General features: G+C 40.7%; 1 long non-coding RNA gene across 1 annotated transcript in view; it reads left to right on the top strand.

Moving 5' to 3' along the window:
* The first annotated feature begins 2,422 nt into the window (after positions 1 to 2,422).
* Positions 2,423 to 20,649, top strand: part of LOC103886723 — an 84,515-nt gene continuing 66,288 nt past the window's right edge. Inside the window, exon 1 of the long non-coding RNA XR_002523754.2 lies at positions 2,423 to 4,479. This is a non-coding gene — a long non-coding RNA (uncharacterized LOC103886723). The remainder of the gene's footprint in view (positions 4,480 to 20,649) is intronic.

Below are 20,649 nucleotides of genomic sequence, written 5' to 3' on the forward strand. Positions count from 1 at the left end.
TTCCATCTCTTCCCCCTCCCTCCTCCTCCCTCTCTTCCCCTCCCTTTCCATCTCTTCCCCCTTCCTCCCCCTGCCCCTCTTCCCCTCCCTTCCCCTCTTCTCTTCCTTTCCCTTCCCCTTTCCCTTCTCTTCCTTCAGCTCCCCCTCTCTCTGACTCCCTTTCTTTTCCTTTCATTTCCCCTCCCCTCCCCTCCCCTCCCCTCCTCACCTCCCCTCCCCTCTTCCCCTCCCCTCCTCCTCTCCCCTCCCCTCCTCTCCTCTCCTCTCCTCTCCTCTTCTCCTCTCGTCTCCTTTCTTCTCTCTCTCTCTCTCTCTCTCTCTCTCTCTCTCTCTCTCTCTCCAAAGTCAGTTTCTTTAGAAGACTCAGGACACTTCTTGTGAGTCTGGGCATGGCAATTTGTTCATCAGGTTCCTATATTAAAACATTAGTTACAACTATGAAAACATAGAGTTGGTGTATAGTTAGCTCTTATACCATATCGGCTGATGGGAAGTAAGACTGAAAAAAAAATAAAATAATCTCTTTCATTAGGAGATTAGATTGTCTGTGATGTGTGCATTTTATATCATGTTTTCTTCTTTGCTCTTAGATATAAAAAGCAGTATATCTACATGAGTGAAAAGAACACAAGGTTAGGAGACATCATCCTAGTTCTGTCCCCAAGTGGTATCGTGACCCTAAGCAAATAACACTTTCTTTGATTTCAGTTTTCTCATCTTTCAAATAGGAATAACATTTATTCATTCATGTACTTGTTAATCCTGTCTGTAAACATTTTTTGGGTGCTTACTTTGTGTCGGCCGCTGTGCTAGCACTGGAGATTTGTAGCTTACTAAGTCATTACCTGCCTCCTTAGGGAGCCACCTCGTCGTCCTAAAAATAAAATATAATGTCCTATTATAGAGAGTTCTCATAAAAATCAAATGAGATGATGGATTATAAGCACTTTGAAAAAGATAAAAAAATCACTCTTCAAATGTAAGAGGATGTTCTGATATTAATATCACAGTCATCATAACCCCAGAATGGCAATTAACTTATTGTATTTTTTATTTCATTGACATTAGGGCTAAGAGGAAGATTGTAAGTGATTCAGGTAAGGACCAGAGCATCTATATTCCCAAAGAATGTTTCCCATAAATTAACAGTCATTACAATTAACCTGTGAAGTTAATTACGTTGTGTGACATGGATGGCTTTTGGCTTTATGCAGTTATGTTCTTGACCAGATGAGGTCTTCCTTTTATTAGTTTATGAGTCACAGGGCAAGCGTGATGGTGTGCTAGGAATGCTTAATCAGAATCAGGAGCTAGAGTTGCTTCTGGCCTTGGGGGGGTAAAAAAAAAAACCTTTTTGGCATATTCATTTTTTTTTGTTTATTGTGAATAAAGGCACCCTTTATTGATGCTCAGGGTGTAATAAACCTCTCAAATCCTTGGGCCCTGGGTCTTGTGTGACCTTCCCTTTCATCTCTGATGCTTTTGCTTCTGGAGCTTTGACAGAGTGTCGGATCTCCTTCATGCGCTCTTGCTCCTCTTTGCTCTCTCTCTCTTTTCCATTATCAAGGTCTCACCAGCTCTCTGGGAGGAGGATTGCGTCATCCCAACCACAGACTACCCGGAGCTTTGGGTGCTCTGTAGCTGCTGATGTCCTTTCCAGTCCCTTCAACCAAGGAGAAGAATGACAGATTGCTGGCTGAGAGTATCCGAGTGGCTGTTGGCTAATGATTGCTATAAATTCCGATAATAATAATAGCAATCATAAATAATATAAAACAGTAGCACTGCAGCAGCTGGTATTCGTGCTGCTTAGACTCTTATTTAAAGAATTTAAACATTTTTTTTTTTTTGGAGGAGACTTACAAGAATCTTGGGTCACATGGTGCCACTTGGCCACAAAGACTTGACAAGGAGTAATGAGTGGGGTTTCTTGAAGGGCAGACAGTGAGGTAGGGACTGCTGTCCTGGAGAGTCACCCATCCTGCATCAGAACTGAATAAGTGAGAAATAAACCTTCGTTGTGTTAGGCCATGGAGGTTTTGGGTTTTGCTTGGTACATTACTGTAGCATGACCTATCTGTACTACAGTCACTCACATTTCTGATGTTATTATTATTATTATTTTTAATAAACTTAGCACTGGAGACCCCATGGCTGCGTTAACTCTAGTTAAAAATATTTGTTACAGCTGGATGCAGTGGCTCACGCCTGTAATCCCAGCACTTTGGGAGGCCAAGGTGGGTGGATCATGAGGTCAGGAGATCGAGACCATCCTGGCTAACACAGTGAAATCCCGTCTTTACTAAAAATACAAAAAATTAGATGAGTGTGGTGGTGGGCGCCTGTAGTCGCAGCTACTTGGGAGGCTGAGGCAGGAGAATGGTGAACAGAGCGAGACTCCATCTCAAAAAAAAATAATAATAGTTGTCATTCATTGTGCTTTTTCAAAAAAAAATCAAGATAGGGTTTGTGTTTTGAGATATTTTGCAGTAATGTAGTAACTTCTAGAAGCTTAAACTATGAGCTTCAGGGCACTTGCACATATTGTGATTCTAAATTCCTAAGAGAAGGTTGCGGTACTGGAAGAGCTAAGCAGCTTCCCAACTCCCATCCAAAGCTGACTTGTGGGGAGTTAATCCTACATAAGAAAAATCTTGTTTCTCAGAAGCAAAGCTTGTTGATCACGAAGCATGACAGTGAAAGAATTTCCTGAAAACGGAAGGAGGAGATGGTTTCACAGCAAAGCTACTAATCTGAAACAGTAAAAACAACCAACAAATGCCAACTTGCCTTAGCTGACCGGAACACAATCTTTGTGAAGTATAAAAACAATTAGGTACATGTAACACAGGAGTTTGTAGGATATAAAGACACACTGTTTTTCAGATTTAATGTTAGCAGTGGGATTGCTTTCCCTGTGAAAAATTTCTTTGTGGGAGTCTGATACATCAAATAGGATTGGTGAAGTGAAGCAGGCATGGGCATCTAGAATTCTGCTGCTTCATATGGCCCCTTCCCACTTCCCTGTGGCCAGGGATGCCCCCTCAGAGCTCCAGGGCTCTCAGATCATCGGACTGCCTCTTTGAATCAGAGCTTGGATTTCTGATGCATCGGACATTTAAACTCTCCCCTGTTTTGCCACCTCACTTGCAGTGAATTAACCTAAAACATAAAGGGAAAAACAACAACAAAAAAGCCCAAACAATCAAAAAAGCCATGTTGAAACCTGAGTCCTCACCTATTCATAGTCAGGGGGAAAAAAAAAAGATAAAAGAATAAATTCTAAGCAAAAGCAACTTTCCATCGAGATGACAAGTAAGATAGCTTCTTCTCTTCTGCATGTGAATTGCAATTCCGATTTATGATCTGTGACATGATAATCCATCAGTCTTAACTGCATTTTGCAGATAGTAGCAGCTGTGGATATGGGTGCTGAAGTTGACGCTGCCCAGTGATTATGTCATTTCTGGCAAACTCCCCTCAAATGTGCTTTGAATGATGCGGTTGTTCTTTCCTCTGCTAAGTTGATGTGTATTTAACCTCAGGCAGGAATCACGGTCAAGTCCATTTAGGGGTCAGATCCTCTGCAGCCATGGAAAGCTAGAGATTCTCAGTCCTGTCATCCTTTGATTTTACTTTTCTAGAGGCTAAGTAAAAAAATGAGAGGGGAAGGAAGGGAAGCAAGGGACAGAGGTAGAGACTGCTTGTGTCAAGGACAACAGGGTGGAGGGCCACATGGAACATCGCAGTCATCTTGAGTACCACTGCATGCAAGGACAGATACCTGAAAGTCAACGATGCATTTCAGATTTTTCTTCCTAGCCTGTAATTCCCGTTTAGTTGAGAGTACAGCTGAATTAAATATTTGGTAAATTTGCTGCAGGTGGCCCAGAAAACCTTCCCAGCGCTAACAATCAATTACTTCTCAGGACAGAAGCTGCTTCCTGTGAAGGAAATGCGAGATCTCTGCTCAGTGACAGAGGCTCAGGAATTTCTTAGGACCTATGGATCTTCCAGTCCAGCTGAGTGGAGAAAACTGCCAGGTTTTGTCTTCCTCCTTGTCTACACTGAAAAACCTGAGACCAGGACGCTGTGGAGGTGCTTCAGTTGGGAGATGATGCCAAGAACCACAAATGAGGAAACGGTAATGTGAGTCAGAAGAGAGAAGAAAGCCAATAAGGGTCTATTCGTAAGTGGGCTACCACCATGAGCAGTTGGGCCTCAATCCCTCTGGGGCCCTCACAAAATTGTGTATCTCATGAGAGGCCATGGAAGCTGGGATATTTGTCCAATCACTTCCTTCTCTAATGGGGCGAAGGGTGTCTCAAGTGGCATTAACCCCACAATTCTGGTGATAACAGTGCAGCTGGGAGTTCTCTTGGTGTCAGAAAAAGCCCAGTGACTGCGAAGAGAGACCCAGGAGCTACACAGAGGTGGGATGCTGTTCAAAGCCCAGGAATCGTCTACCCTGGCCTGCAGGTAAACTCAGCTGGGTCAAAGTGACAGGAGGCTGTGGTATCGACATTGGCTACTATAGCCTCCAAAGACCTGAAAAGGATTCAAATAATATAAATATATATCATTCATAGTTTTGCATTATTTTTACACAATGAGAACAAATATAAAAATATTTATTGTAATCGAAAGTAGTTTACAACTAGGCCATCAGTCCAAAGTGGACAGAGGCTGCTAAAGAGAAGAATAAAGAGAAAAGCATAGAGAAAGAGGAAAATAGGAACAGAAAATAAACTTCTATAGATTTAAAAAGGTTGGTTCATTGAGAATATAATTATTAAGCCAACTTATGTGCAGGAATCTGCTCTAAGTTGAAGGTAATAGAGTAATGATCAAAAATCACAAAGTTCTATGTCTTTATGAAGTTTATATTCCAACTGGAGGTAGACTGATCATTAGTAAGATAAATAAGTTTACAGAGTGCTTGATGATCATGAGTGCTAAGGAGAAAAACAGCAGAAAATGGGACTAGGAGGTGTGGGCTGGGGGAGGGTATTAAAATCTTAAATGGGGCTGGGCTTGGTGGCTCACCTCTGTAATCCTGGCACTTTGGGAGGCCGAGGCAAGTGGATCACTTGAGCCCAGGAGTTTGAGACCAGCCTGGCCAACATGATGAAACCCTGTCTCTACTAAAAAAAAAATAAAAAATTAGCTGGGTGTGATGGCGTGTGCCTGTAATCCCAGTTATTCAGGAGGCTGAGGTAGGAGAATGGCTTGAATCTGAGAGGCGGAGGTTGCAGTGAGCCGAGATCGCACCACTGCACTCCAGCTTGGGAGACAAATGAGACTCAGTCTCAAAAAAAAAAAAAAAAAAAAAAAAAAGAAAGAAAGAAAATTGTAAATGAGCTGGGCAAGGCAAGGAGGACTGAAGTGGGGAGGGCAGGAGGGAACCCTGAGGGTATCTGGGGAGGAGCATTCTAGGTGGAGAAACAGCAGGTATAAGACCCCGAGGCAGGAACATGCCTAGCAAGTTAGGGAGCATCAAAGGAGGCTCATGTGGCTGTAGCAGCATGATCCCAGTGTGAGTAGGAGGGCCTCAGTTCAGAGAGGAAATTGCAGATTAATAAGGTAAGCCAGATTCCAACTACAGGGCCTTGTGTACCTTTTTAAGGATTTAAGTTTCTACTCTGTGTGAGATTGTTATCAAACAGAACTTGGGTCCACTTGCCGAGCACAGCAGAGCCAAACACTGGCAAGAGAAAGTGAGGCATTAACTGCAGGGTGCCAAGCACGGGGAATTGGTCACCTCATGCTTAAGACCCAGACTCCTCCATGGCTTACACGTGTTTTTAAAGGCAGGGAGGCAGAGGTTACAGGCAAAGTCACAAATCAATGCATGGAGGCTATACATTGGCTTGACCTTAAAAGGTGGGACATCTCAAAGTGGCAACCCACAGGCCATACATGGATTCAGGGATTTTCTGATTTGCAATTGGTTAAGGAGGCACAGCTTTGTTTAAAAGTTTGGGATCAGCAGAGAAGACTATCAGCTCTGGCCTCTGAGTGTGACTTCCCCCAGTCCCCCTAGGATGAAATTAGAACGAAGAATGGCAGAGTTCAGTCCTCAGTTCTCCCTTATCTGAGGTCTACCTGCCAGGAGACAGCATTTGTTATTTGGTTGGGGTCTGGGTTTCTGCAAAACAATTCAGGGACATGAGTTAAAATGTTACTTTTAATTTCTATAGGGACCCTATGGAGGGTCTCTGTTCCATCCCACCCTGAGGAAAACATTTCATACAGGGGCTTGATTTCTAACCAATTCCTGGCAAGCTAGAAGATCCAGAGTAACTTGGGCATGGATCACTCCCATCAGCTTCTCTAAACATTTATACTTTAAGAGTATTTTTCAGATTCAAAGATAAAACAAGCATCTTAAAGTTCCATTTAGGCACAGTAGAATAAGTCTAGAGATGTCTCACCCTCAAAGAATCCTGGAAGATCTGTGAAATATGCTCTATGCATTCACCTGACCTCTGCTTTGAGGCCACCAATATTTTGATATTATATTGTCATACATATTGGTTAAGCTATTTGGTTGTAAGCAATGGGAACTAATTTAATAGACACAATGTGAGGTGGCCTAAAGAGAAGCAATCATTGAAGAACTAGGCTTTGAGAGGGGTGGGAACTAGGGAAGTCCAGGAGAACCAGGTAATGAGAGTATGAATTAAGAATCTCAGAGGTACTACCCTTTCTGGGTTGAATCAGCTCCAGTCACTTTTTATTTATTTTTTCCTGTTTCTGCAAAATATCACTCAAAATTCAAAATCTTGGTGGAGAGTCTCTGGACTCATTGAGGACCCGTGTTCAGTGGGCTAGAGCAGTGAATGACAGTCCTGTAAAGACTGCACACAATGAATGAGAGATAATCCCTTCATATGAAACCTAAGTACTGTCACCAGAGAAATATGGAATAGATGCTAAGCAAACCCATGCAATAAATGTCCACTGGTCTACATCTGTGCTGTCCAACACAGCAGCCACTAGCTCAATACAGCTATTAAAATTAAGTCATATGAAAGAAAATGTAAATTCAGTTCGATTGAATCAGTCACATTTCAATTGCTCATTAGCAAGATGTGTTAATAGATTCTATGTTAGACAGCATATATATAGAACATTTCTATTGCCATATAAAGTTCTTTTGGACTGCACTGGTATATGTAGTAAGAAATCTGCATACGTATTTCTCATTGTCCAAGCACTTTAAACCACTTTTTATAAAATAAACCCTCACTTTCATTACATTATTTAACTCATATTTTTGCTTTGTGTCATAGATAGAAACTATATTATTATTTCTACTTTATAGCTGAAGAAACTGAGTCCAAAATGGGTAGAGCAACTGGCACTAAAGGTCACCTAGCCAGTCCAAGATCATGCAGTTAGTATTAGGACTGGGGCCATGTGCCTCCCAGTGCATGGTCCCTCATACCAGTTATGATATAGATACCCAGATCATGAATGACTTGATATAAAAACAACCATTTTTGTTGTCCTAGTTTGAGTCCTTATAAATTTCCCCTATCAAAGAAATAAACATGCAACTCTCACAAATTATCTTTTATGGAGCTTTTAAAGGTCACGTTGCCAAAGGGAGCTATATACCCATGACATAAATATGAAGATGGATTGAGAGAAAATACTCTTTCACAGGTTGGAGGAAATATTGGGGGAAAGAAATTTTCTCAGACTGCCCTTCCAACGTGGCATGGATCATGGAGGTCAGCTTTTCTAGTGTGTGCACAGAGGTCTGTCTACCTCAGCTGTGTCTTGTGATTGATAGGAGGATACGGTCTCCTAGGGTGTGATTTAAGGTGGAGCTTTTAGGTGTACAAAGCTCAAGCTCTTACCATCAAGCTACTACAGCATGATAATACAATTGTAAAGAAAGTAGACTAGTTTCTACAAGCTGTGTATAAAACCAGGCCCACCCTAACATTTGCAGGACCTAGGCCAAAAGTGTAAGTAGAGTCTCATATACCGTATGTCTAAATATTTCAAAGTTATAAACCAAGAAGGGTCTGTGGCCCAAATTGTGATCCCACCCTAGGCCTGGTAGGTGCTCCTCACAGATGTTCTTGGGGTCCCTCCAGGACCAGCCCTGCTGCCTGCCAGTCTGCATGGTCACCTAGACGAGATGAGGCAAAGGCAGGTGGAGCTGGGTGAAAGTCTGTGGTTTTCAGTGATGACCGGAGATTCCCAAATCTGGGATTGGGAACTGACTCAGTCAAGCGCCTCAAGGAGCCAGGGTGCTCCTTGAGTAGGTTCCCCTCCTCCTTATTTCAATTTTCTGATTAAGAACTTCCAGACAGTTCTAAGCTCCTTTCAAACAACACACATTTTTAGCAAATGGGAGGGAGAAAGCTTGGTCGTGTTGGGAATAGTCCTGTCCAGACACACACTTCAGAGCAATCTGGAATGGCTGTTCCTCAAGCATGGGCTGCAATTCCTTTCTCTCCTGTGTCTCCCTAACCCCTGCACCCGCTCATCAGCTCTCAGTTCAGCATGCTCTGGCCTGTGGGTCCAAGTTCAGTGTGTGCCACGTCCCTTTCCTATAAACTCTTATTGCTCAATATATTACTGAATCTTCGAAAGAAAAATTTTAAAATAAGACCAAAACCACAAAACAAAGCAAACAACAGTGACCTGGTGTTTTGGCATTCATTTTGTGTGGGACCCTCTAAAGCAAGAGGGTCCTGGAGAAGTCTCTTCAGTCCAATAGCTCAATTACTCAAAAACTCTTTCATGCAAAAATTAGCTGGGCATGGTGGTGTATGCCTGTAATCCCAGCTACTTGGGAGACTGAGGTAGGAGAATCACTTGAACCTGGGAGGTGGAGGTTGCAGTGAGCTGAGATTGTGCCACTGCACTCTAGCCTGGGCAAGAGAGCGAGACTCTGTCTCAAAAAACAAAACAGAACAACAACAACAACAAATCTTTCATTACTTTATAACCATATGGCAGGACATCTCAGTTCATCTATGACCTGTGGTTTTAAAGTAAATTCTGCTTAAAGTTATCTTTAAAATAGCTTTATTTTTGTTAAAATAGAACCATATCTTCACCTGAGGGAAACCATATTGACCCCATTATAAGCTATATTCTGGAAAATAATCAATGCACTGCTGATTGCTACCTGTGAGTAGCTCACCCAACTCACAGGCAAAGTAGCAAAGAGAGAGGCATGGCAACCCCCAAGGCGAGAGGCTTGTAGACAGCCCACAGTTCTAGCAGATGTCAGTGCACTGGGGCAGATTTCATCTCCCTCAGAGCATGGCTCTGGGCACCACTGGACACATCTGTTTCAGGATAATTTGAAGTCCAGCTGTTCAGATAGAGTTGATCTTGGAGACCATGGTGGCTACTGCTGAATTTTTTCAGATGAAGTTAGTAAAATCTGAAGTTCACCCAGGTGACAGGTGGCAATATGAGCTCTATATTAGATTGTCTGATGCCAAGTATCTTAGTCAACTCAGGCTGCCATAACAGAATACCACAGACTAGGTGGTTTAAACAGCAGATATTTACCTCTCACAGCTCTGGAAGCTGGGAAGTCTGGGATTAAGCTGCCAGCATGGTCAGGTTCTGGTGAGGCGCTGCCTCTTGGCTTGCAGGTGTCTGTCTTCTTGCTGTGTGCTCACATGGTGGAGAGATCTCTCCTTACAAGGGCCCTAATTCCATCATGAGCTCATCTAACCATGATTACCTCCCAGAAGCCCCACCTCCAAATACCATCCCATTGGAGGTTAGGGTTTCAACATATGAATTTTGAGAGGACACAGGCATTCAGTCCATAACACCAAATCTTGTATTCATTCTAGTTCACCACAGAGCAGAACCTATGTTTTCCCAATATCCTTTGAATACTAGTTCTGACCATAGCCTTTGTAATTTAAAAGCTCTACAGTCATTTAAAAAAATTATAAATGCAATACACACTTTTACTAGACAAAAGGAAAAAATTAAACAAAACTTACTTGTAATTCCACCAATTTGAGACTAACAGTTGGTTTCTTTTCTTCCAAACACATATGTGTATATAAATATATGCATATATACTTCCATAAACAACATATTTTTAAAATGAAATTAGATTCATACTATTGAGGTTTTATTTTTTTTAATCTTACTTCTTTCAACATGCCTTAAAGAGTAAGCTTTTCCCCTTGTCCTAAAAAAATATTTTTTTACTTCCTCACTTTTTAATGTTTCGACTATCTGGACCATAAATGATCTGCATTTATATCTTATATTATTTAGAAAATATATATCTGCTTTTAATCCCCTTGTTTTTAACTTTTAATTTTTCAAATGGATTTTAAAATCTGTGTTTCTGCTAAGTGTCATGTCAAGAAGGAAATGTTCTCTTTTGAGTTCTACCTTTGCTAGATGAAGAATGTGGCTCACCTCTCCTCTCACTACCCCTTCATGTTAAGGCCTTGGATTTGTGGGGCTCTGGCTGTTGTGCTTACTTTTTGAAATAAAAGTAATGAATAATTTCCTATATATAGAAAATTATTATGCATATAAACCATGCATTTTTATCACAAAGGATTTTAGTTGGCAGTTTTCTGCAATATACTAGTTATTTTCACAAGGTGGAAATACAGAGGATTGATTGGCTTAAATCCTGAATCCCTACATCCTCTATCAGCACCCAGTATTCTTGCAGGTTTTCAAAGAAACTCTCCTTGCTATTAGGCTAAGGCTTTAGATTCAAATACTCATAGAGAGTCTTAGCCCCAGGCTAAAAATAGGGCCCACCTTGAGCGTGGGCCCTATTTTGTTCCTTCTTCCATGGATATGTCTGGAGCAGTCTTCTTTAGTTCTGATTCCTGGCCAACATCATAGAAAGATGAATCCTTTAGGAAGTGCACCGAAGAAGGAGCACTTTAACTTAATGCCTAGAGCTCCTCATCTCTGCCAACCACCCCAAGTTTCTCTCTCTCTTCTTGATTTTTATTTTTTTGCTGGGCCCAACCCTTGTTTCTGTTTGAGCAAAATGCATGAACTTAGAACAGACATTCTTAAGGCATGTGCTGTGTTACACTGTTGTACTATGAGCATTTGACTTATTTTTGCTGTAACCATGAATACATCTTGAAAGGCTGCTGTCTGTTGGATGAAACACTGAACTAAGCGGGTCATACAACAGGCTGTAGAGTAGGAGCTCCAAATTGGAACTAAGGGGCTTAAAGGGTAGTACCATGCCCACTGCTGTCAAACAAGAATTAAGCATTCAGTGGAATATGTGAGGGCTTTGCCTTCTGACATTGTGGTTTTGGCCATACAGAGGGTTATTTTTTAAAATTAGCATGGTATAGAAGAGTGACCTCATGGACAGTGCAGTAACTAGATGCTTCCAAAGGGTGTGAGATGCTATTCTACGGTAGTATTTGTGTTATAATTATTCCTGGCTTGTTTACCTTTTGTATTTTTTGAGTGCCAAAAATTACAGCATTCAAAAAATGTGCCATAAAAACAACAAAGTTGACAACTACTGATCTGGAACCTTTCTAAATGTGACCAGTCAGAGACCATAGCCAGTATTTTCTATTGTCTATAGAATGGGATGGGCAGAGAAAATAGCCAACAAAAAAGGAAAAAAACAACCCCAAATGTTTCATGGTTTCAACTTTCTTAGCATACCAGTCAAGTTGTTCTGGTTCCATCACCTTTAAATTATGTGAAGGAGAACTCTGCCATCAATAGTTTCATTGTAATGCCAAACTTTCCATATTTTGGAAAACCATTCATTTACCTGCCAGGTAAGCTGCCTCCTCTCTTAGAGTTCATGGTAGGGAACTATAAGCATAAAGACATTTCTGAGGAGCTTTTCCTTATTTTATTGACTGCCTAATATATTTACAACTTCCCAATTTATTTTTTCAGACTGTTAACTCCTGTGTTCCTAGATTCCCAGTTTTCAACTGATTGTGGGCTTTTTCTAGGGAAACAGATTTAACTTCCATGCAAGTGGTGGGATGCCCCATATCATGACTTTGTATATTCTAACTTTAAACACTCTTCTGATTTCTATATGTCTCCAGACCAGCAAACTTACACAGTCTTCTTGTTATTGATATTTGCCTTTTGTGTGTTCCAAGAGCATGTCCCTAAGTGCACAGAAGAGGTGATTTTTCTTCCATCATTTTCTCCAAAACCTCTTCTTTCCTCCATCTAAAGTCCCCAGACCCTGGATAAGATTTCTATTCTGTTGCACTGATGGAACAGAACTTTTCCCTTTTTCTTTACAGAAGGGTCTGGCTCTTATCACCTCTGAATAGCATGCCATTTTCTTAGCCTCATCTAAGAGACAGACTGTAGGGCAAGAGAAGATCTAGAATGTTGATCACCAACAAATGGCAGACATTATCAGGTAAAAAATCTGCCCACCTAAACTCTGGACCTTAATGTGCAAGTCTAACTAGTTCCATAAAACCAATCCCTGCTAACCCCCAAAACAGGTTGCCCGTAGGCTTACAAGTGGCTTCCTTGGTTTCTAGTGGGATACCACAGGTGAGCGATATATTATGCTTCTCAATTTATTTCCATTGGTCAGAAAACTGGTAAAAAGTTCCTTTTCAATGGTGTAGTTTTAGAATCTCAACTGAGACTTCTTTGGTCTTAGTGATGAGTCTTCATGGGTATTTTGGCTTACATGTAGTAACAATAATCAAGTCATTCACCCAGAGTAAGATTTTGGTGTCTTTATTTTTAACTATTTGCATTATGCATCATCACATAGATAACCATTTGTTTTGCTGGTCTCATTGCTCACTTAGAAGTCTGAATATAATTCTTTCTCAGAGTGTGGGAAATCATGGATTGATATTCTTAGTTTTTGATATCGTGCTTTTTATTTTTAACCTTCTTAGACAACTTGTGAGCAAGAAAGTCAGGAACCGTGAGCCACCTGCCATCTTAATTTGACATCTAGTCTCACTACTTTCAAACTCCTCTACTTCAAAATAGTCTTACAAGTGAATCACTATTGTTAAACGGATCTTTGAAGGCATTTAGACAACCAGACTGAAAACAATCTAGGCATCTTAGATATTTGTGGCTTTACAGAAAATAAAACAAAACAACCCTTTCAGCATCAAGTTACATTTTCCATAGCTAGAGAATGGTAAATAACTATATAACCCATTCATCTAGATAGTTTGATACTACTTACTGATACTGGAGTAGGGGAGGGAAGTACTGGAAAGTGAAGGGCATGGTCCCTGGCTAGGGCTCCACCCCTGGGCCTGTGTCCATGAACCTAGGGGAGGACAGGCATTTCTGTTTTTGGGCCCAAATGTTGTATTTCCCAAGAACAACCTGGCCTACCATGCTTCTATCCTGTGCCTATAAAATCTCCCAATACCCTAACTAGCAAGCGCACAGCAACTGGATGTTGAGAGGAACACACTAGCGGAAGAAGATACAAGTGGCTGGACATTGAGGGGAATGCTCTGGCATAAGAGCACATCGACAAACGCTGGCAGGCCAGCAGGCTATTGACCAGCAGAACAAGGCGGAGTTTGGCTGGGGCAGTTGAAGGAGAGAGCTCCACTGCTGAGTGGCTGACTCCAGGGGAAAACCACCTTCCCACTCCATCTCCCTTCTGGCTCCCCCATCTGCTGAGAGCTACTTCCACTCACTAAAATCTTTGCATTCATTCTCCAAGCCCATGTGTGATCTGATTCTTCTGGTACACCAAGGCAAGAACCCTGGGATACAGAAAGCCCTCTGTCCTTTCGATAAGGCAAAGGGTCTAATTGAGCTGACTAACACAAGCTGCCTACAGACAGCTAAACTGAAAGAGCACACTGTAACACTTGCCCACTGGGGCTTCAGGAGCTGTAAACATTACCCCTGGACACTGCTGTGGGGTCGGAGCCCCATAGCCTGCCCGTCTGCATGCTCTCCCTTGAGGTTTGAGCAGTGGAGCACCAGAGCAGTGAGCCACTCTCCCTGTGGCACACCCTGCGAGGGAGACAAGGGAACTTTTCCCATTTTACTACCAAGGCAAGTGACATGAATGATCGAATAATAACCGGCTACATTTTATTTAATTTTTAATTTTTTTAGTAGTCAGAAGATTTTATTAACTGTAAGCCAGGGAATGGACTGATCAATTTTATCCTGCAAATCAGTGAAAAAAATAACTCTTTTAGAAGGACATACACACATACACAGGTGCTCACAGGGAAGTTGGTTGTTGGTTGAGAGGCAGGTCAGAACCTTGGAGAGCTCAAGATAAAGGAGGGGCAGAACCACAATCAGAAGCTTCCATGGTTGCCCCCCACATGGATGAGTTTTATTTATTTATTTTTTCCCTTCAATTTTTATTATAAGCTCAGGGGTGCGTGTGCAGGATGTGCAGGTTTGTGACATAGGTAAACCTGTGCCATGGTGTTTTGCTGTACAGATCTTCCCGTCACCTAGGTATTAAACCCAGGACCCATTAACCCATTATTCTTCCTGATGCTCTCAACCAGCTACATTTTAAACGCTATTTTCTCTAAAGATGCATCAAGAGATTAGCTGCTTCTTCAGTCCTGGATCTAACATAATTTCTACACTAAAGTGAAGATAAAGTTTATTCAGATTATTTGTACGAGTACTTTCTCATCAAAGTGTAGCAGTCTACTTTCTGTTTCCCATGGGTGATAGGAGATCGGGTTGATGAAACAGCAGTAATTTAGAGACTAGTTTTAGCTGCATATTGCAATCTTTCTTTAGAACTATCCTAAAAGCTGTCTGTTGCTTTGAAGTGAATCTTCCATTTCCTCCTCTTGTTTTGGACCTGCTCAGGAGCAATAAAATAGAGCAAATGTAAACAGCAGAAATGAGACAGAAGGGGACTTGGAGATAAAAGAAATCTGTTTCTTCTGCATTCTTTAGAATGCAGACTAGTTCCTGGCAGAGAGTAGATGCTCAGTTAACGTTTGTCAAATTAAGTGCATAATCCAAATATTCAGAACAGAAATCTAAATATTTTTTACTTGCCTGAACACAGGAACCTTACTCCTAGAAAATTTGGCTGGCTAGCAGAAACAACTTTAAGTGCCTTGAAAAAATAAGTAACAGATGATAGATTGCTTCTAACTGGAGGCTGGTGGAAGACAACATCACATTAGGTCTAGGAGAGGAATATTACTTGGAAAGGTCGTCTTGAGTCAGTGATGGGTTGAGAGGATGCAGTAGTAACCAAACAGGTCGACCAAACCAGCAGCCATCAGGGATGCAGCCAAGGCAAACTTCAAGCAGACAATGTTGGATACAAACCATGTCTACCTTCTCAGATTGCCTCCCACCCACCTTTCTCTTTATGGGTTGGTGTAATAGCTATGCTGAGTATCCTGTCTCCTTCTGGATGTGGATGAAAGGCCACATTCTGGAGTTTAGAACCTGCTTTTTAAAGTGGCACTCAGGGGATTAAATGACACAATCCAGAAGTGTGTGTAAGGAGTGATTAGCTCTCTGCATGTAAAACTTGATCACAGAAAAATGAAAGACAGGAGTCTTCCTTCTTCCTTTCAAGGACTACTCTAAGGTGAGATTTCATTCGCACATTTTCTTGAGAAGTCCTGAGAACTGGGCAGACATGGTTGCTTCCTGGCCCTTGTGTTGCTTCTTTCTCCTCACCCTCATTCTTCTAGCCTTTCATTTCCCAACTAAAGGGTCAGTCCTTTTGTTCTTTCTTCCGGCTGTGCTTTCTAAGAAATGGGGAGTAAGATATTGACTACCCCAGAGCTGTCTCATTTGGAGCTCTTTCCCTCAAGAGGGAAGCGTTTTTGCCCTGTTTAGGCTCTCGCTCCGTGGGCTGCACCCACTGTCCTGCACCCACTGCCCGACACGCCCCAGTGATATGAACCCGGTACCTCAGCTGGAAATGCCGAAATCCCCCGTCTTCTGTGTCGTTTTTCTGCAACAAGCTTTTCTGTTTAGTGCTTTTGTTTGTCATCCAAGGACATAAAGAGAGAAGAGTCCTTCCTCAAAAACCATGCCCTCAGTCTCCTATGTTACTCCTTTTTTGGTTCTGCATAATAGTTATTTCACACTATAATAAATATTAGCTATACTTGCCATCGTATAGGTGTAGGGGAGGATGAGGAGGTTCAAACTGTATTCCCAACATCATAACTTCCTGTTACATCCAAGAGCTGTTGAACAACATCAAGTTTCCCAACATATGCGTGATTGGAATCCAAGGAGAAGAAAGGGAGACAGTTCAGAAAATAATATTGGTGGAAATAATGGCTGGGAATTTTCAAAAATTAATGACAGAAACCAAACCACAGATCCAGGAGTCTCAGAGAACAGCAAGAACAAAAAAACAAAAACCACTCACCCCTCTCCCTGCATACACATGCTGTGGCATAGCATAAAACCACAAAACAAACAAAATCTTAAAGGTAGTCAGAGAAAATGAAGCATTACATAAAGAGGAACAAAGGTACAGTGGTGCAAAGAATGAAGTAAACTTTTTGTCAGAAACTATACAAGCCAGAGACAATGGAGTAACAACTCTAACGTGCTAAAAGAAAAGTATTTGTTAATGAAAAATTCTATAACTTGCGAAAATACCTTAAAAACTCAAGGTAAATAAAGATTTTCTCAGACACACAAAAATGGTGAGAATTCATTTTCAGCCGACCTACTGTATGAGAAATATTAAAAGATGTTCTTCAGGCAGAAAAAAAATAAGATACCAGACTGCAATGTAGACATATACGAGGAAATACATTTCATTCTTTCTTTAAGATATTGACTACCCTAAAGCTGTCCCACCTAGAGCCCTTTCCCTCAGCTTTTGTTTCCTTTCTCTGTCTCTCTGTCTCTCTGTCTCTCTCTCTCTCTCTCTCTCTCTCTCTCTCCCCCCTCTCTCCCTTCCCTTCTCTCTTCTCATTTCTTTTCATTTCTTTTCTTTCTTTTTGACAGAGTCTTGCTCTGTCTCCCAGGCTGGCGTGTGATATCGGCTCACTGCAACCTCTGCCTCCTGGGTTCAAGAGATCCTTGTGCCTCAGCATCCTGAGTAGCTGGAATTACAGGCGCGTGCCACTATGCCTGGCTAATTTTTATATTTTCAGTAGGGTCGGAGTTTCACCATGTTGGCCAGGCTGGTCTCAAACTTTTGACCTCAAATGATCTACCTGTCTTGCTCTCCCAAAGTGCTGGGATTACAGGTGTGAGCCACTGCACCTGACACCCCCTCAACCTTTTCTATTTAGTGTTTTGTATTTGTAATTCAAGGACATAACGAGAAAAGAGTTCTTCCTCGAAAACCATACCTTCAGTCCCCTATGTTATTCCTTTGTTAGTTCTCTTACTCTGTGTAATTCTTTCATACTATAATAAATTTTAGCTATACTTGCCTAGGTATAGGTATAGTAGGTGGTGAAAATGGAAATAATGAAGGTAAAATTAAATTAATTTTCTAAATATTCTTTTTTTTTTTAGAGAGTTTGGATTGTTTTAATATGTAGCTTATTTTCTCAATTGATGCTATTGCACAAAATTTTCAACAAATCTATAAAAACACATCTCCACAAAAATGGAAATTTTTTTTCTTCTAATTGTTTATATAAGCCTTAAAACACCCAATGGCCTAAAGTTATTGCAATATGATACTGCTAACAAATGGTTCTGTTGGGATATGAATGTTTCCTAATGATAGATAGGTCATACTGGCTTATGGTCGCTGATACACATGTCTGAATCTGTCTAGATCCAAACTCTTTGTATACAATAGGATCACCTCTTTTGTGGGAATTAAGTTCTAAACGAGGCAGCCAAATTCTCTTAAACTTGCAATTAATCCATCCATAAGTATATACATTGTTGGGGGAATACAGCCTCATATTGTCTTTCTTATTAAAGGAAAAATAAAATTCTAGACATTTATACTATTTGCATCAGTAAGAGCATCACAGCCCTAGGATTAGAGAGTAGAGAGGCGCCTGAAGGTTTTACTGCATATTCTTTAAATATTATCCTTCCTAACTACAATACATTTTAATAAATATGTTTGTTGCTATAAGGAATAAGTGAAATACCAAGTGCCACTTTATAAAAAATTAGATTCTAAAGTCTGGGGAAGCCAAAAAAAATGTACACACGGTTCTGCTCCATTGTTTTTCTCATTTTTCAACATTATTAAGGTATAATTGGAAAATAAAAAATTTATATATTTACAGTATGTAACATGATGTTTTGATACATTGTAAAATGATTAAACCAAGCCAATTAACATATCCATTACCTCACATACTCATTTTTTTGTGGTGAGAACATTTAAGATGTACTCTTTTAGCAATTTTCTTTTTTTAATACTTATTTATGTTTATTTATGTTTATTGATTATTATTTTTTAAATTATACTTTAAGTTCTAGGGTACATGTACACAACGTGCAGGCTTGTTACATATGTATACATGTGCCATGTTGGTGTGCTGCACCCATCAACTCGTCATTTACATCAGGTATAACTCCCAATGCCATCCCTTCCCCTTCCCCCTCCCCACAATAGGCCCCAGTGTGTGATGTTCCCCTTCCTGTGTCCAAGTGATCTCATTGTTCAGTTCCCACCTATGAGTGAGAACATGCGGTGTTTGCTTTTCTGTTCTTGCGATAGATTGCTGAGAATGATGGTTTCCAGCTGCATCCATGTCCCTACAAAGGACGTGAACTCATCTTCTTTTTATGGCTGCATAGTATTCCTTGGTGTATATGTGCCATATTTTCTTAATCCAGTCTATCTCTGATGGACATTTGGGTTGATTCCAAGTCTTTGCTATTGTTAATAGTGCTGCAACAAACATACATGTGCATGTGTCTTTATAGCAGCATGATTTATAATCCTTTGGGTATATACCCAGTAATGGGATGGCTGGGTCAAATGGCATTTCTAGTTCCAGATCCTTGAGGAATGGCCACACTGTCTTCCACAATGATCGAACTAGTTTACAGTCGCACCAACAGTGTAAAAGTGTTCCTATTTCTCCACATCCTCTCCAGCACCTGTTGTTTCCTGATTTTTTAATGATTGCCATTCTAACTGGTGTGAGATGGTACCTCATTGTGGTTTTAATTTGCATTTCTCTGATGGCGAGTGATATGAGCATTTTTTCATGTATCTGTCAGCTGTATGAATGTCTTCCTTTGAGAAATATCTGTTCATATCCTTTACCCACTTTTTGATGAAGTTGTGTATTTTTTTCTTGTAAATTTGTTTGAGTTCTTTGTAGGTTCTGGATATTAGCCCTTTGTCAGATGAGTAGATTGCAAAATTTTCTCCCATTCTGTAGGTTGCCTGTTCACTCTGATGGTAGTTTCTTTTGCTGTGCAGAAGCTCTTTAGTTTAATGAGATCCCATTTGTCAATTTTGGCTTTTGTGGCCGTTGCTTTTGGTGTTTTAGACATGAAGTCCTTGCCCATGCCTATGTCCTGAATGGTATTACCTAGGTTTTCTTCTAGGATTTTTATGGTATTAGGTCTAACATTTCAGTCTCTAATCCATCTTGAATTAATTTTCGTATAAGGAGTAAGGAAAGGATCCAGTTTCAGCTTTCTACTTATGGCTAGCCAATTTTCCCAGAACCATTTATCAAACAGGGAATCCTTTCCCCTTTTCTTCTTTTTCTCAGGCTTGTCAAAGATCAGATGGCTGTAGATGTGTGGTATTATTTCTGAGGGCTCTGTTCTGTTCCATTGGTCTATATCTCTGTTTTGGTACCAGTACCATGCTGTTTTGGTTACTGTAGCCTTGTAGTATAGTTTGAAGCCAGGTAGCATGATGCCTCCAGCTTTGTTCTTTTGACTTAGGATTGTCTTGGCAATGCAGGCTCTTTTTTGGTTCCATATAAAATTTAAAGTAGTTTTTTCCAATTCTGTGAAGAAAGTCATTGGTAGCTTAATGGAGATGGCATTGAATCTATAAATTACCTTGGGCAGTATGGCCATTTTCACAGTATTGATTCTTCCTATCCATGAGCATGGAATGTTCTTCCATTTGTTTGTGTCCTCTTATTTCACTGAGCGGTGGTTTGTACCTCTCCTTGAAGAGATCCTTCACATCCCTTGTAAGCTGCATTCCTAGGTATTTTTATTCTCTTTAAAGCAATTGTGAATGGGAGTTAATTTATGATTTGGCTCTATGTTTGTCTATTATGGGTGTATAAGAATTCTTGTGATTTTTGCATATTGATTTTGTATCCTGAGACTTTGCTGAAGTTGCTTATCAGCTTGAGGAGATTTTGGGCTGAGACAATGGGGTTTTCTAAATAGACAATCATGTCATCTGCAAACAGGGACAATTTGACTTCTTCTTTTCCTGAGTACCCTTTATTTCTTTCTCTTGCCTGATTGCCCTAGCCAGAACTTCCAACACTATGTTGAATAGGAGTGGTGAGAGAGGGCATCCTTGTCTTGTGCTGGTTTTCAAAGGGAATGCTTCCAGTTTTTGCCCATTCAGTATGATACTGGCTGTGGGTTTGTCATAAATAGCTCTTATTATTTTGAGATACGTTCCATGAATACCGAATTTATTGAGAGTTTTTAGCATGAAGGGTTGTTGAATTTTGTCAAAGGACTTTTCTGCGTTTATTGAGATAATCATGTGGTTTTTGTCTTTGGTTC

Source organism: Papio anubis, chromosome 8 (genome assembly GCF_008728515.1).
Source record: "Papio anubis isolate 15944 chromosome 8, Panubis1.0, whole genome shotgun sequence".
Lineage (NCBI taxonomy): Eukaryota > Metazoa > Chordata > Mammalia > Primates > Cercopithecidae > Papio > Papio anubis.